General features: G+C 42.4%; 1 long non-coding RNA gene across 1 annotated transcript; it reads right to left on the reverse strand.

Moving 5' to 3' along the window:
- Positions 1-13,919: 13,919 nt before the first annotated feature.
- Positions 13,920-14,864, reverse strand: LOC145555388 (uncharacterized). Its single transcript, XR_014091499.1, has 3 exons — positions 14,553-14,864; positions 14,370-14,428; positions 13,920-14,098 (listed from the first exon to the last, which is right to left on the reverse strand). It is a non-coding gene; the product is annotated as an uncharacterized LOC145555388 (long non-coding RNA).
- Positions 14,865-15,083: the final 219 nt, after the last annotated feature.

Genomic DNA, 15,083 nt, shown 5'->3' on the forward strand with positions numbered 1-15,083 from the left:
AAAATAAGTCTCCACCTAAATTAAAAGATCCGGGTAGTTTTTCTATCCCTTGTCATATTGGCAATCTCTTGATTGATAATGCATTATGTGATTTGGGTGCTAGTGTTAGCGTCATGCCATTATCTGTGTGTTCCAAGTTGAATATGGGTAAGTTAAAAGCTACCAATATAACTCTACAAATGGCCGAACGTTCTTTCAAATACCCCTTAGGTGTTTTAGAGGATGTCCCCGTTAGAGTAGGTAAATTTTATATACCTGTAGATTTTGTTGTTCTTGATATGGATGAGGATATGCAAACCCCAATTATTTTGGGTAGACCATTCCTTAACACTGCAGGAGCAGTCATAGATGTAAGAAGTGGTAAGCTAACACTATCAGTAGGGGACGATAAAGTTGTTTTTAATCTGAATAATGGCCCTAAAAGCTCCATGACCGAGGAGAAATGTTTCAATGTTAATGTGGTTGTAAATTATTCTAACAAGCCCCAAGCTCTTGAAAAAGTTCCCTTGGAGGCGGTATCTTGAGTTGCATCCTTTTCAGATGAGATAGACAAATGGCAGAAGGAAGTCGATGCAATAGAAAGAGCACTCTACAATGTTGGTCTTGGTTTCGAGGATGAACAAGTGGAACCGATCGAGCAAGTTGTGCGAATCGAGCCTACGGTAAGTGTTCCACCAGATCGAGTTGCAACTGTCGAACGCAATGACAATTTGAAGCAACATTCGATCGAAAAAGGGTTTTTAGTGCGTAGCATTGAAGAACCCCCAGTCCAAGCCAAGGAGGATCCACCAGATAAGGCGACTTGACGTCCCATAGGTTATGTCAGGAAGCCGCATCGCAGCTTGAACATCGCTAGACCGGGTGAGAAACCACCCGATCAAGCGTTAGGCCAAGGGTCCTAGAAATTGTACTTGGTAAGAAGGTCGTGCGGGACCTAGATAAACCAGCGCTTTGCGGGAGGCAACCCGTATTTTTAATGCTTTTTAGACTAGTTTTTTCTTTTCTTTTTCTTATGAGAGGAGAGATGAGGGAATTTAATGAGTTTTATTAGTGTTTGTACAGGTTTGAAGGAAAGAGTTAGCCAAATTTTGGAGAAAAGAAGATAATATCGATTGGACAATTTGGCCTCGGGCCCGATCGGGCGAAGCTCTCCCGACCGGGCGCGAGAGCAAGGTTCAAAAATAAAGTAATTTCGCCCGACCAGGCGAGAGGCGCCCGACCGGGCTCGAAATTTGTCGTATACGGACTAATTCGTCCGCCTGATCGGGCAAGCCTCGCCCGACCGGGCGCGAGAAGGGAAAGAATTTTGGCTTAAAATTCGCCCGATCGGGCGAATGGCGCCCGACCGGGCGCGAGAACAAGACAGAAAATATTAGTCAGATCGCCCGACCGGGCGAGTGGCGCCCGACCGGGCGCGAATGGTTACAAAATTCAAGCGAACAGATCGCCCGACCGGGCGCGAGAACCAGCCTCTAAATATTGAAGATCGCCCGACCGGGCGCGAGTAGGTTCCGCGTTTTTTTCTTCCCCCTTTTCTTCTTTCTTTCTCCATTTCTTCTTTCCTCCATTACTTTCTCTCTCTAAAACTCAAATTTTCTCTAACTTCTCTCTAAGATTTCTCCTCCATTACCAACCCAAATTCAAAACTCTTTACATATTTGTGATCCTCTCTTCATCCTCTTCACTCTCATATAAAAATTTTTAAGTTTTAATTCAATAAATTTTCAACCCATTTCTTCACCATGGCTTCAAAGAGGGATAGGTCCATTTTTTGTTGGAGCTCCAGTTCGAGGGAGGAATACGACCCGGACTTGCAACTCCCGTATTGGCCGACGATCCGGATTGTGAGCCGGGAACAAAAAGAACGGCTAGAGCATTTGGTCGGTCGTGAGGTAATTCCTTCTCGCTGGTTACACCGCCCTACCTTACAATCATTTGGTTTGTATGATTTTGTTAAACGATTTTTGAATGATATTGGCATGAGAAAATTTGTTGACATGCACTATCCTACATACCGAGAACTTACCTGTGAATTCCTGTCCACTTTTCATGTTGTTAGTAGTACGAATGGGCCTAATTTATTTTTCAGGTTAAATAATAAAAATATTAGTTTAACTTTTGTTGAATTTTGTAAAATTTTTGAATTAAATTCTGAATTATCTCACCAGTGGCATGCAGACTATAAAAAGGGTGACTTATATTATGCTTTGACTGGTTTACCTGCCCCCGACCCCCAACATGCTAGTACCAAAACTATTCACCACCTTGTCCCAAAAATCTGGCAAAGATTTGCGGGTTTGTGTTTTTTAGGTAGGGCCGAGCCTCATAACGCTCAAACTAACGAACTAGCTGTCATAGGACATTATGTGTACGGGTTCGGGAAATTGAACATAGGCAGGTTTATAGTTCACCATTTGAGTAGGCATGCCACAGCCAGCACCACTTCCAAGTCTCCTATCCGTTTAAGTGGCCTTATCACTCGAATAGCGGTGAAAAAGGTCGGTTATGTAGTAGACGGACCCCACCAGCTGACTAACTGTGGACCAGATACCTACATGACTGCTAGGTATTTTGAGGATGTGGGGTGGGTTAGACCGGATAGCGAGCAGACACCCTTTTGGTGTATCTGGACTGGGAACGAGCAACCTTTGCCCATTTTTCCCCTACCCAGTCCAGACTTGACCGCCTTTCCCCCAGGGCAACTTTCTTACACTTACGATGCTTTAGTTGCCAACGTTAGGGGGCAGCCACCACCAGTTCCACCACCCTAGCCTCAGCCCGAGGTGGCTTTCTCTCCACCTCGTATGTCCCATTCCGTCCCTCATGTTGACTCTGACCTAGTTTGGGATCTTCAGAGTATAGGTCAGGCCCTAGGACATATCGAGCATTCACATAATGACCTTAGGAGGATGGTAGGCTCCTTAGACCAGAGGTTAGGGTATCTAAAGAGGAACCAGGGTAGAGCTCTCTACCCTATGTACGATGATTATGCTCGTTGGGGCAACATTCCCGACGACGCTATTCACCCTGACTGGTTTCCGCCACCACCCCAGGGATACGATAGGGATCCCACTGCCCGTGGTATTTACACTGACTATTCTTCTTTCTTCGGGTACGGGCTGGACATTCCTTTCGGGGGACCGGCGAGGGGGACTTTTCACGCTGATTATTTTGGTGGTAGCTCTTCTAGTGCAGGTGGTGCAGGTGGCAGTGGAGGTGCGGGTTTCAGCTCAATGGACGAGAATGATGAGGACTAGCTATGCTGGGCTAGTTTCCGAGCCACTGAGGACATTGTCTGATTTTGGCTTGGGGGAGATTTTGGTTTGGTATTTTTCTTTTTCTCTTTTCTTTTATATTTGGTGTGTTTTCTTAGGTTAGTTTTCTTGTTTTCTAGGTTAGTTTTATTGCTTTCTTATATATAAAAATACAAAAAAAATTGAAAAATAAAAAAAATCCAAAAATACGTTCCAATGAATTGTAAATTATGCTTCCCTGTGCCCCTTACTTGAGAAAATTGTTTTGATTCCTGGTATTTGATGATAGGCATTGTGGATTAGTTGATCATGATTTGATGTTTGATTGCCCTGAAACTTTAACATGCGTCAATTTTGTCCAACTACTTGTGAATATAGTGCTTGACTAGTTGATTTGGTTAGGAATGTGTGATAGTTCCATAATTCCTGGTATGTCAATGAATTTGAGTATTGGTTTGCTACTATTAGTAATATTTATATGATTCATTATTAAGCACATTGAGGAGGACGAAGGCATTTGTTCTTTTAGGTAGCCTCCAGATGATTGTAGATGCATTTGTTCCCTTCTTGTTACCCATATTGTTCCCTTGACTTTTTTTTGTTTGTTAGCCACATTACAAGCCTATTTTGCCCCATTGGTTACTAGTCCCAAGCTTGGCTTGGGGGAGCTATTAGTGATTGAGGCGAGGGAGTTTGTAGTGTGCTTATTATTTGCAGAATTTGGGTGGGATTTGAGAAGTTGTTTTGTTGATTATTCATGTTTATTTTTGATGAGTTTGAGAGTTATATTTTCTTGAAAAAAATAATGCATGATATTAAAATAAAGAGAAGTTAAAGAAAAAAAATGTGTGAAAAAAAAATAAGTGAACTTCAATAGAAAAAATGTTCAAATGTTCTAGTTGGAGGTTGATCAAAAGAAAAAAAAAATAGAGCCTCAATGAAAAATTCAAGTTTGGAAAATAAAGTTTGTTTATTCACTCTATTACTCCATTATTATATCTTATGAGTGAAATTGTAAAAGTTGGGTTTATTTATTATGATTGGAGTATATTTGGTTGATGTTAGAGTTGGTTATGTAGGAGATGTATGATCATTATTTATTTTGATCATGGGTTTTATTAGGATATGGCTCCTTTAAGCATAGCTTTTCTCTCACTTATTCCCAAATTTATCCTACCCTTTACCCTAGCCTTACATTACAAGCTTTAAAGACCTTCCGACCTTTGTGCATAGAATTGTATGAATGTGAAAGTGTTGCTTATCAATGCAAGTTATGATTTGACATATTTCGAGTCGACTAGTAGGATTGAGCGTACATTGTTTTTATACACACGAGAGTGTGAGTTGGGAGGGCATTGTTCACATTAAAGGGGTGGTTGGAGAGCGATCGAGTACATCTTTTACTCGCCACATAAATGAGAGTTGAGTGTGTGAGCACTAGTCTTGAATTCTATATGCTCTTGTGGTTTGCTCTGTTTGAGAATTGTTAGGGAAGGAAGGTAATTGGATGGATTTGATAGGTTGACTATGAAGCGTGTTTATTTGATTTACCCTGAATCGTTTGTGCTTGATTTTTACTTTTTGGGGGTGAAGTATATTTATTGATTCATTGATGAGATCTTTGCTTAGGGACAAGCAAAGGTTTGGCTTGGGGGAGTTTGATGTGTCTATTTTATATAGTATTCTACCCCCGTCCCTTGGTCGTAATTAGTAGTGTTTTTGGCTCTTTAGAGCCACTTTTATTACTAATTGGTGTTTTCTAGTGTTTTTGTGGATTTGGTTGACTTTTGCAGGGATTTATGCTTTTGGAGTATTTTCCCGAGATATTTTGGAGCAATCACGAACATTGGAGAAACATGATCAGAGTTTATAGCCCAGGGCCGGTTAGAGCCATCGAACCGGTGATTAAGGGCTCGGTATAGGTGATACCGGGGCATTTGGACCGAGTATTCAAGACCCAAAGAGGAAACCCAGATTGGCTCGAAGAATTGGACCCCAATCGAAGTCCAAATAGTGGCCCAAGAGAGCCGCCCGGCCAAAAAGGCTGGCGCGCGGAGGCGCGCCCGGCCGGGCGAGAGAAGCAAAGGCTGGCGCCCGGTGACGCGCCCGGCCGGGCGCGAGATTGCTATTAGAGACAAAAAAGGCGCGCCCGATCGGGCGGTGCCTCGCCTGATCGGGCCCGTGTTTTATTAGTTGATGTTTAACGTAGTTTTAATATGTTTTAGCTTAGGATTTTTGTACGGAGTATAAATACTCCTCCGTAATACGTTTTTAGGACCTCTTCTTCTTCTCCTTTTTACTCTTTCTTTACTCTCTTAATTATTCTCTTATAATTCTCTCTCTAAACCTTTGTTCTTAATCTACTCTTAATTCCAGATTACTTTTTGGTAACGATTTCTCTTCCCTTAATCTTAGTTGTTTATTTTATTCCTTTCATCATGATTTATTTTATTGATTTGATTTGTTTAGTTTCTATTATGTGTGAGTAGTTTTATTTTTAGGGTTTATGGGGATCTAATAAATAATATGAAGGGGTAAATTATTGTTGTTGATTATCAATGCTAGATTAATTTCCTATTGATTGATTTAATGCTCTGTGACTAGATTAGGCCCATCTTTTATGCATGAGTTTGACAATATTGATTCAAGATTCGAGAGATGAGAATTGATGTTTAGGTCTAGTTTCAATAGGAAGGTTAATTTATAAATGGTTAAGTCGAGATTCGAGAGATGAGATTTAATACCGGTAAATTAATTATGTGATTGTAATACGTAGCGAAAGCCCTTTACAATCTAGTTAATTGATGCATTGATGATTGACTATTATTGATTATTGGTATTGCATGATAATTTGTTATTGAATTGTTTTAATGTTTCACAATTGCGGCTTGTAAAAGTATAACAATATTAAATTGATGAATCGAGCAGATGTTAATTTGATATTAAAGGCTATTTTCAATAAGAACATAGATCTAGTAAATTGCGAGAGCCTGTTAGATCTATGTTGATTAATAAATTGCGAGAGCCTGTTAATCATGTTATTTATGCAATGTCAATGATTGATTACTATGTTTTACCCTGGAGTATTATTTATTGGTGAACTTATGCCCTAGATCCTTTTATATATTGTTTTCTCCCTATTCCTATTCTTTGAAGTTTAGTTTCATACTCAAATATAAATATTGGTTACTTAGATAATTTAGATTATAATAATGAATTAGGAGTAAAAAGACTTGTTTCCCTGTGGAGATCGACCCTACTTCCCTATCTACTTTAGTTAGAGGATTTAGGTATTTACTTTTGATTAGGGGATACGACTTTACCCTGTCACGCCATCTGTGGAGTGAGTACCTCGAAGATGGTTCAAGAGTCTGTACCACCCCCTAAGCATCTGGGCGATGACTCGGAAGTTTTTATAGACCAGGAGGATGAAGATCCTCAGGTTGAAACCTATACAGCCGATGATGGCTCTCTAATAACCAAGCGCATCCGGCACAGAGACACTCTAGAGCGGGGTGCCTTCTAGGCGGGTACAAATCGACCTCTTGGGCAGCCGGAAGGGGAAACCCACACGGCAGCTGGATCAACTCCTTTCACCCGGGACGAACTCATGAGGTTCATGACAAGTTTCAAAGGTGAAATCAAGGATCTGATCACTAAGAGACGGGCTGGCCCAAGTAGGGGTCAGTCGGCCAAGAAGACTCCTCTGGAAAAGGGGAAGTCAGTCAGAGATCGGCAGCTAACTCCTCATCCAAAGGAGAAGGCAGCCGGGACCATTGATTGGTTCAAAATTCTTCTTCCTAAGAGGAATACCAACAACACCCGCCGGACTCAACAGCCTGTGGGAAGCAAAAAATCAACTCTTGATGCCCGGGAGATCATCACCCGCAAGAGGAATCAGCAGTTGTCTGAGTCGGCTTCTACGTCGAACTTTCCAGACAGCTTCAACAACACCTCTGCAAGGAATGCACTTTCCCTGCATGAGAGCCACACAGGCAGTAATACCGTCCATTCTGGCCCTCTGATGATTGGGGCTGTACCGTAGGTACCTTCTCAGGTCTACGGTCAGTATCCTCCTCATTTCATGCACCCGGCCTTCTTTGGAGGTTAGGCGGCATACAACACAGTCCAGCTACTGGACTAGCAGCTTCGTCTGCTTCGCTTGGGTGAACATTCTTCTGCGTTCACCCGGGAGATAACCGAGGCGGCACAGCCGGCCAAGGTTAAAAATGTGTTGGTAGGTACCTATGACGGTACCACCAACCCGGAAGATCAGCTCATGGCATACACCAACCTCATGTACTTACAAGGGTCGGATGATGCCACTTGGTGTCGATGCTTCCCGGCTACATTGAAGGGCATTGCCCAACAATGGTTTGACAACCTGCCAGCCGGGTCCATCGATAGTTTCAAGAAGCTTGCCTTCCTGTTTGCTTCCAACTTCTCAATGAACATCCCTGCTAAGAAAACAAGTCTTGACTTGAGCACCATTAAGCATGGGGAGAGAGAAGGGCTGCGCTCCTATGTCAGGCGGTTCAATCTGATTAGAATTCAGATCCAAGGACTGTCTAATGAGGTAGCTTTTACAGAATTTTTCAAGGGTCTGAGATACGGGTCGACTTTTAAGTTCGACCTAGTCAGAAAAGGGGCTTTCACTTTACAGGCGGCCCTGAGGGAGGCGGAAAGCTACATTCAAGCAACCGACCTTTGCTCTCCTGGTAACTAGTCGGACTCCAAGAAGTCCGACAAGCAGAAAGACAGCCGGCCTGCTCAGCCGGCCAAAAAGAAAGAAGAGAGAAAGAAAAGAAAAGAAATCTAGGCGGTTAGTGACTCTGACCAGCCGTCCTAGAAGAAGAAGAAGGAGTTTAAATTGTACGTTCCTAAGTACAAGTTTAACAAGGACTGCAACTCCATCATCATGGAAATTAAAGGACGGCTGTCCCTAGAGAAGCCGAATCCAATGAAAAGTTCAATTCAATCAAGGAACAAAAACAAATTATGCCAATACCATGAGGAAGTTGGCCATGACACCAATGACTGCTTCAGCCTTCAACGGGCGTTGGACCGTCTGGCTGACAAAGGGATGTTAAAGTCCTACATTTCTAAGTCCAAAGGGACTAATAAGAAGAATCCGGGGCAGTCTTCTAAGACACCCCAGCCTGCTACTAGTTCGAACACTGACAAGGAGTCGGTCTACACAATAGCAGGCGGGTTCTCATGCGGTGGCCCAACCATCCGGGGCATAAAGAGCCATCTTCGAAAGATGGACAAAGATGATGATGAGCAGGCGTCTGCTAGCTCCTCCTTCCCAGACGTCTGGATCACTGAGAAGGACAGGGGCAGCGTCCGCCGTCCGCATGATGACCCGGTTGTCATTGAATGTAAGGTTGCCAACCAGCTAGTTGGACGGATCCTTATTGACACCGGCAGCTCATCAGACATCATCAGCCTCCGGTGCCTACAAAAGAAGAAATACAATGTCAGCACCATGCATCCGGTTACCCACCCCTTGGTTGGCTTTGGGGGTGGAATGGTTTACCCAGTCGGAAGGGTTGATTTACCAATCCGACAGGTGTGAAAGGAAAAGGGCGACACCTGGTCGTCTAGTTCTTGGTCGTTGAGGAGCTGACCGCCTACAACATTATTCTGGGCCGGCCAACCCTCAACGAAGCCAAGGCTGTAATCATCCCTTCCCTCATGCTCATCAAGTATAAGAGGGATGACGGCTCTGTTGGTTCCTTGAATGGGGATCAGAAGATGGCTTCGGGAGTGCTATCTCTCATCCGTCAAAGATACTGTGGCCCCAGACGACCAGGAACCAATAGACCTTGACAATGTCAAGGCTTCCGACCCAGCCCCAGCCCCACCAGCAGCTGGAAAGAAAAGAAAGGCACCCCTGCTGGTGGAGGTGAAGAAAGAGGAAAAATAGCAATCACTGACCGGTGAACGGTCAGATAAGCTCCGTCCCCAACCGGTTGGAGAACATGTTGATATACCTCTGGACGACAGCCGTCCAGAGCGTACTGTAAAGGTTGGGACGGTTGCTATGCTAAGTTGGGTGCAGACTTGCACCTTCTGCTGAAAGAATTCAAAGACATTTTTGCCTTTGAAGTGGAAGAGATGCCAGGCGTCACCCCGGATCTTGCTGTCCACAAACTCGCCGTGGATCCTAAATAGAAGCCCATCCGACAAAAGAAAAGAAATCACAGCGAGGAAAGAAGTCAGGCGGTAGCTACCGAAGTAAAAAAGCTGTTAGACGCTGGGTTCATTCGGCCATGTAATTTTCCCGACTTGGTGGCGAATGTCGTGCTTGTAAAGAAGTCGAATGGTACCTAGCGTATATGTGTTCATTACACAGACCTCAACAAGGCATGTCCCAAGGACAGTGATCCGCTTCCTAAGATCAACAGTCTGGTCGATTCGACAGCCGGGCATGCCTTGATGAGTTTCATGGATGCCTACTCCGGCTTCCATCAGATACCCCTATGGAAGAAAGATCAGGAAAAGACGGCCTTCTTCACTGATCAGGGGTTATTCTGTTACATTGTGATGCCGTTTGGCTTGAAAAATGCGCCGGCTACATTCCAACGGATGATTAATACGGTCATCATTAATCAAATTGGGAGGAATGTGGAGGCGTACATTGATGACATGATAGTCAAATCCAAGCAGCAGGCGGATCACCTTGCTAATCTCCGAGAAACCTTCACCACACTCAGGCGGCATAAGGTTATGTTAAATCCTAAGAAATGCGTTTTTGGTGGTGAGTCTGGGAAGTTTCTCGGATTCCTAATTGATCAAAGGGGGATAGAGGCTAACCCCCGAGAAGATACAAGCGGTAATTGACATGAAGTCACCCCGCACTGTCAAGGAAGCACAGAGATTAACCGGTTACCTGGCGGCCTTGGGCAGGTTCCTTAGCTGGTTAGGTGACAAATGCCTTTACTTCTTCCAAGCAATCAAGAAGAAGACCAGATTTGAATGGGGGGATGATGCTGAGGCGGTCTTTCAACGGCTGAAAGAACACTTGCAATCTTTGCCAAGGCTTGTTAGTCCACTGCCTAAAGAGATGTTATACATGTACCTAGCCGTCTCGGATCATGCCCTCAGTGCTGTTTTTCTTGCTGAGAGAGACGACGTTCAGCTCCCGGTCTATTTCATTAGCTATGTTTTAAAAAATGCTGAGCTCCGGTACCCCATGGTAGAAAATTTTGGCCTTGCCTTGTATATGGCTTTCAAGAAGTTGAAACTGTATTTTTTTGCCCATCCAGTGGTAATTTACACCGACCAGCCCCTTAAGCGGCCAATGTCTACCTTGGAATCATCCGGCAAAATGTTGAAATGGGCTATTGAAATGCAAAGTCTTGAAATCACTTTTGAACCTAGAAAGGCAGTGAAAGGTCAGGCGTTTGCCGACTTCATTGTTGAAATGACACGACCGGTGCAACCGGATAACATTGAACAGGCTTGGAAAGTGTATGTAGACGGGAGCTCAACGAAGAACGGCTGCGGTGCAGGAATTTTATATGAGTCCCCTAAGGGGGGCAGATTTGAATATGCACTGCGGTTTAAATTTCAAGCCTCAAATAACGAGGCGGAGTATGAAGCCCTGCTTGCCGGAATCCGCATGTGTAAGGCAACAGGGGTAACTAAAATTGACGCCTACTCTGATTCATAGTTGGTCGTTAGCCAGTATGAGGGAAAATATGAGGCAACTCATTCGGCTATGATCAAATACTTTCAGGCAGTCAAAGAAGAGGCTGGGGCACTTGAGGAATTTCGTCTGAATCAAGTGCCCAGGTCGGATAACAGTTAGGCGGATGCGTTGTCCAAATTAGCTTCATCCGCCTGCTGTGATACGCCTCGATTGGTCTTTTGGGAAGTTCTTGAAAAGAGAAGCATATATGAAGAGCCCATTGGAATTCTGGACCGAAGCTCTACCTGGATGGATGGCATCCGGGCATATTTAGCAAACGGCACACTTCCTGATTCACCATAGGAAGCAGCTGTCATGAAGAAGCGAGCAGCAAACTTCGAGTTGAGAAACGGAGAGCTCTTCAAGGCAAGTTTCCTTAAACCTCTATTGAAGTGTGTTACCCCAGAAAAAGGGAAAGAAGTTCTCGAAGAATTGCATGTTGGGTACTGCGCCTCTCATATAGGCGGCAGGTCCCTAGCCGTCAGAGCCAGGCGGCATTACTTTTGGCCTACTCTTGAAGAAGACGCTAAAGAGTTGGTGAAGAGATGTGACAAATGCTAGAAGTTTGGCAAAGTTATTCACCGCCCGGCTACTGACCTGACGGCAATCCACAGCCCAGTCCCGTTTGCTAAATGGGGCATGGATATCTTGGGTCCGTATACGCCTGCTCCAGGCGGAAAGCGCTACATTTTGGTGGCTGTGGATTATTTCACCAAATAGGTAGAAGCTGAGCCGGTCAAGAATATCAAGACAAAGGATATCGTCTCTTTCATTTGGAAGAACATCATCACCCGGTTTGGGGTACCTATGTCTATGGTTTTTGATAATGGCCCTCAGTTTGAAACCCCTCATCTCAAGACTTGGTTGGGAGATCAGGGTATCTCACATTGTTTTGCATCAGTCGACCGACCCCAAGCAAACGGCCAAGTTGAAGCCTTCAACAAACTCATCTCAGACGGCATAAAAAAGAAAATCGAAAGAGCCGGTGGCTTATGGGCAGAAGAACTAATTCATGTCCTATGGGCCATCCGAACTACTGCTAAAGGGGCAACCGGTGAAACCCCATTCCTCATGGTATACGGTGCTGAAGCCATCTTGTCCATTGAACATTACGAGCCGACTCTACAACACTACTACAAAAAAGGCCAAAGAGACCCGTTGAAAAAGGCCAAAGAGATTGCTTTAGAGGCGGTCTCTAGCTCAACGGTCTCTTTGGCTAAGAGACTGCTTTATTAGAAGTGGTCTCTACAATAAAAAAACTGAGACCGCCTATCTAAGATAAGTGGTCTCATTTTTTTGAAAATTGGGACCGCCTATCTAACATATGCAGTCTCTTTTTTTAGAAATTTGAGACCACCTATTTAAGGTAGGTGGTCTCTTTTTTTTCAAAAACTAAGACTATTTATTTAACTCAACCGGTCTCTTTGGTCTCATTAAAAATAAAAAAAAATTAAGCATTTAATTATTCTTATAGATACGGAGTACTATGTTGAAATTACTGGAATATTGCAAGTTACACCTTCACATTAAAATAATCAAAATTGCATAATTAAATGTTTCATATTTAGATACAAACTAATTTATCAAACCTGAAATTCATTACAAAATTATATTGAAATTATATAGTTATATACAAAGTGGAAGAGATGGAAACGAATTCTTCAACTGCAAAATCTCGAACTCTCAATTGTCCAATACCTTCAATGTTCTTACAAAATCCCTGAAACCTGATTAAGAAAAAATCATTTTCCAAAATAATCAAAATAACTTATAAATTACATAATTTTCATTAAATAAATTGTAAAAAGAACTAAAAATAAACAATTACCTCACATTTCATCTAGTATACCAATGAGTTGACAGTAGGGGTGTTCAAATCCGGGTACCCGGGTTTTCGGGTACCCGAAAACCCGGGTACCCGGAGTTTCGGGTAGTTGGTAATTTGTCCCATGTCCCGACCCGAATATCTCGGGTACCCGGGTTTTGGGTACGGGTACCCGAATTATTCGGGTCGGGACATTGGGTACCCGGATTTTCCCATTCTCTCATTCTCTAATCGGCATTCCCTCATTCTCAAAAAGCTCAAACACTCAATTACCAAAAAAAGCAGGCATACAAGCATAATATAATCATAAACATCACCAGTTAAAAATCTAAGAATGAATCAAATAACCTCAATCAAACAAATACTTTGTAAATTAATAATCTTTTAATAAAATTCAATTACAAGAATAAGAGAACAACTTAGCAAAGGAAAATCAAAATTCTTCGAACACCCATTTCTACCAAAGGAAAATCGAAGACAACGAGTCGACGACAGCCACTCTCCTCACCGGAACTCGGTCAAGACCGCCGCCATCAATCCATCATCAGCAACACAAACCCTTTGAAGCAGAGGAAGAGAGGGAAAACTCTCGCAACAAAATCAATTGTTAAACAAGTGAGAATTGATTAATAACTTCAGTATAGATAACCAAACAACCAAATTAATCCACCTTCTAATAACCCAGAATTGAGTATACTAAGATCCGTGAAGTAGAGAGAGAAAGAAAGAGAGGCACGAGCCACGAAGTAGAGAGGAAGATCCGAGTGCGGATCGGAATAGCTTCAATCCGAGGAAGAAGAAGAAAGAGGAAGAGAGGAGAAGAGGAAGAGAGAGAAAAGAAGAGAGAGAGCGACAGAGGGGGTTTTGAGAAATGAGAAGTTGAGAACCCTAATGGAGTAATGGGCTGGGCTTAAGTTTGAAGAGGTTTTTTTTTTTAATATTAATTTATTTTCGGGAAATTCGGGTACCCGGGATTTAAAAAATGCGGCCCATGTCCCGACCCGGATAACATGCAATTTTCCCGGGTCGGGTACCTGTCTCGGAAAAATAGATTTTTCTCCCAAATTTCCCATTGGGTATTTACCGGGTCATCGGGAAATCGGGTCGGGACAATCGGGTCGGGTTTTTTTGAACACCCCTAGTTGACAGTAGATGAAGGCAGAAGAAAAGTAACTGAATAACCACCACCTTTAATTTTATATTTTGCATAATATCAGACGTTTCCCTTCCTTTTGCTTTAAAAAAAAAAAAGACGTTTCCATTCCTTTTCGTATAATTCATGCAATTGGGCTTTAATTTCCACCAGATTGCAAGCATTTTACTCTGTTCAAATTCAAACCCAGATCTGGTCAACTAAGATTGTAAGAGATCAATACTCATAAAGAAAAGAAAGTACAAAAAAATTGGGATAAATTGACGAGTAATTTTCACAGATTATAGTTTGTAAATCTTAAAATTTTGATTTTCCTCTTATTCATACCTCATACAAACTATTCATAAAATCATGCCGAAAATTGATAAACCATAGATTCAAAAAAACAATAATTAAAATAATAATTAAAAAAAAAACAAACATTGGAATTAGAAGAAATACGAGATATCATAAAATGGCAATAATTTCTTTCACTACTTCCTAGCTGCACCCATTTGCACCTGTCGACATTTTCACAAAAAAATCAAAAAATTAAAATAGATTTGACGAATTGCAATGGTAGCCTACTTGGATTTGACAAATTTCGAAAGTTATTAGGGATCTAGGGTTTTCGTTCATGCTTACCATTGGATCGACGAAGTTTCCCATGAATTGAGAAACTGTTCGTTGACACCGTAGTTTCCCATGATAGGAAGATTTGAAGAAAAAGATAGGGACTAAATAGAGAGAGAAGAGAGAGAGAGAGCTAAGAGAAGAGGAAGAAGATGGAGGCGGGTTGAAGATAGGAGAAGTTCTAGGGTTTAATTAGAGCTAGTGTATGAGAGACCATTTTAGTGATGTAACAGGTCTCTCCAAATATTTTTTTTTTTTTTGGGAAAAATAAGGTGAGACCGGTTATCTTAAACACATGTCTTTCTCTTTTAAAATTTCATAAAAAAAATATCGAGAGAGACCTATTACCTTTAATAAAGGGTCTCCTTTTTTTAAATTAAAAATTTAAAAACTAAGAGAGACCCATGATTTGTAAAACTCGGTCTCTTGAAACAAAGAGACCGGTTATCTAATTAAAGGGTCTCTTTTTTACGGTCTCTTTGACCAATTTTGTAGTATTGTGATTCATGCTTTATGATGAAGAGGCAAATTGGGAGGTCATGC

Source organism: Chenopodium album, chromosome 1, assembly GCF_948465745.1.
Source record: "Chenopodium album chromosome 1, dcCheAlbu1.1, whole genome shotgun sequence".
Lineage (NCBI taxonomy): Eukaryota > Viridiplantae > Streptophyta > Magnoliopsida > Caryophyllales > Amaranthaceae > Chenopodium > Chenopodium album.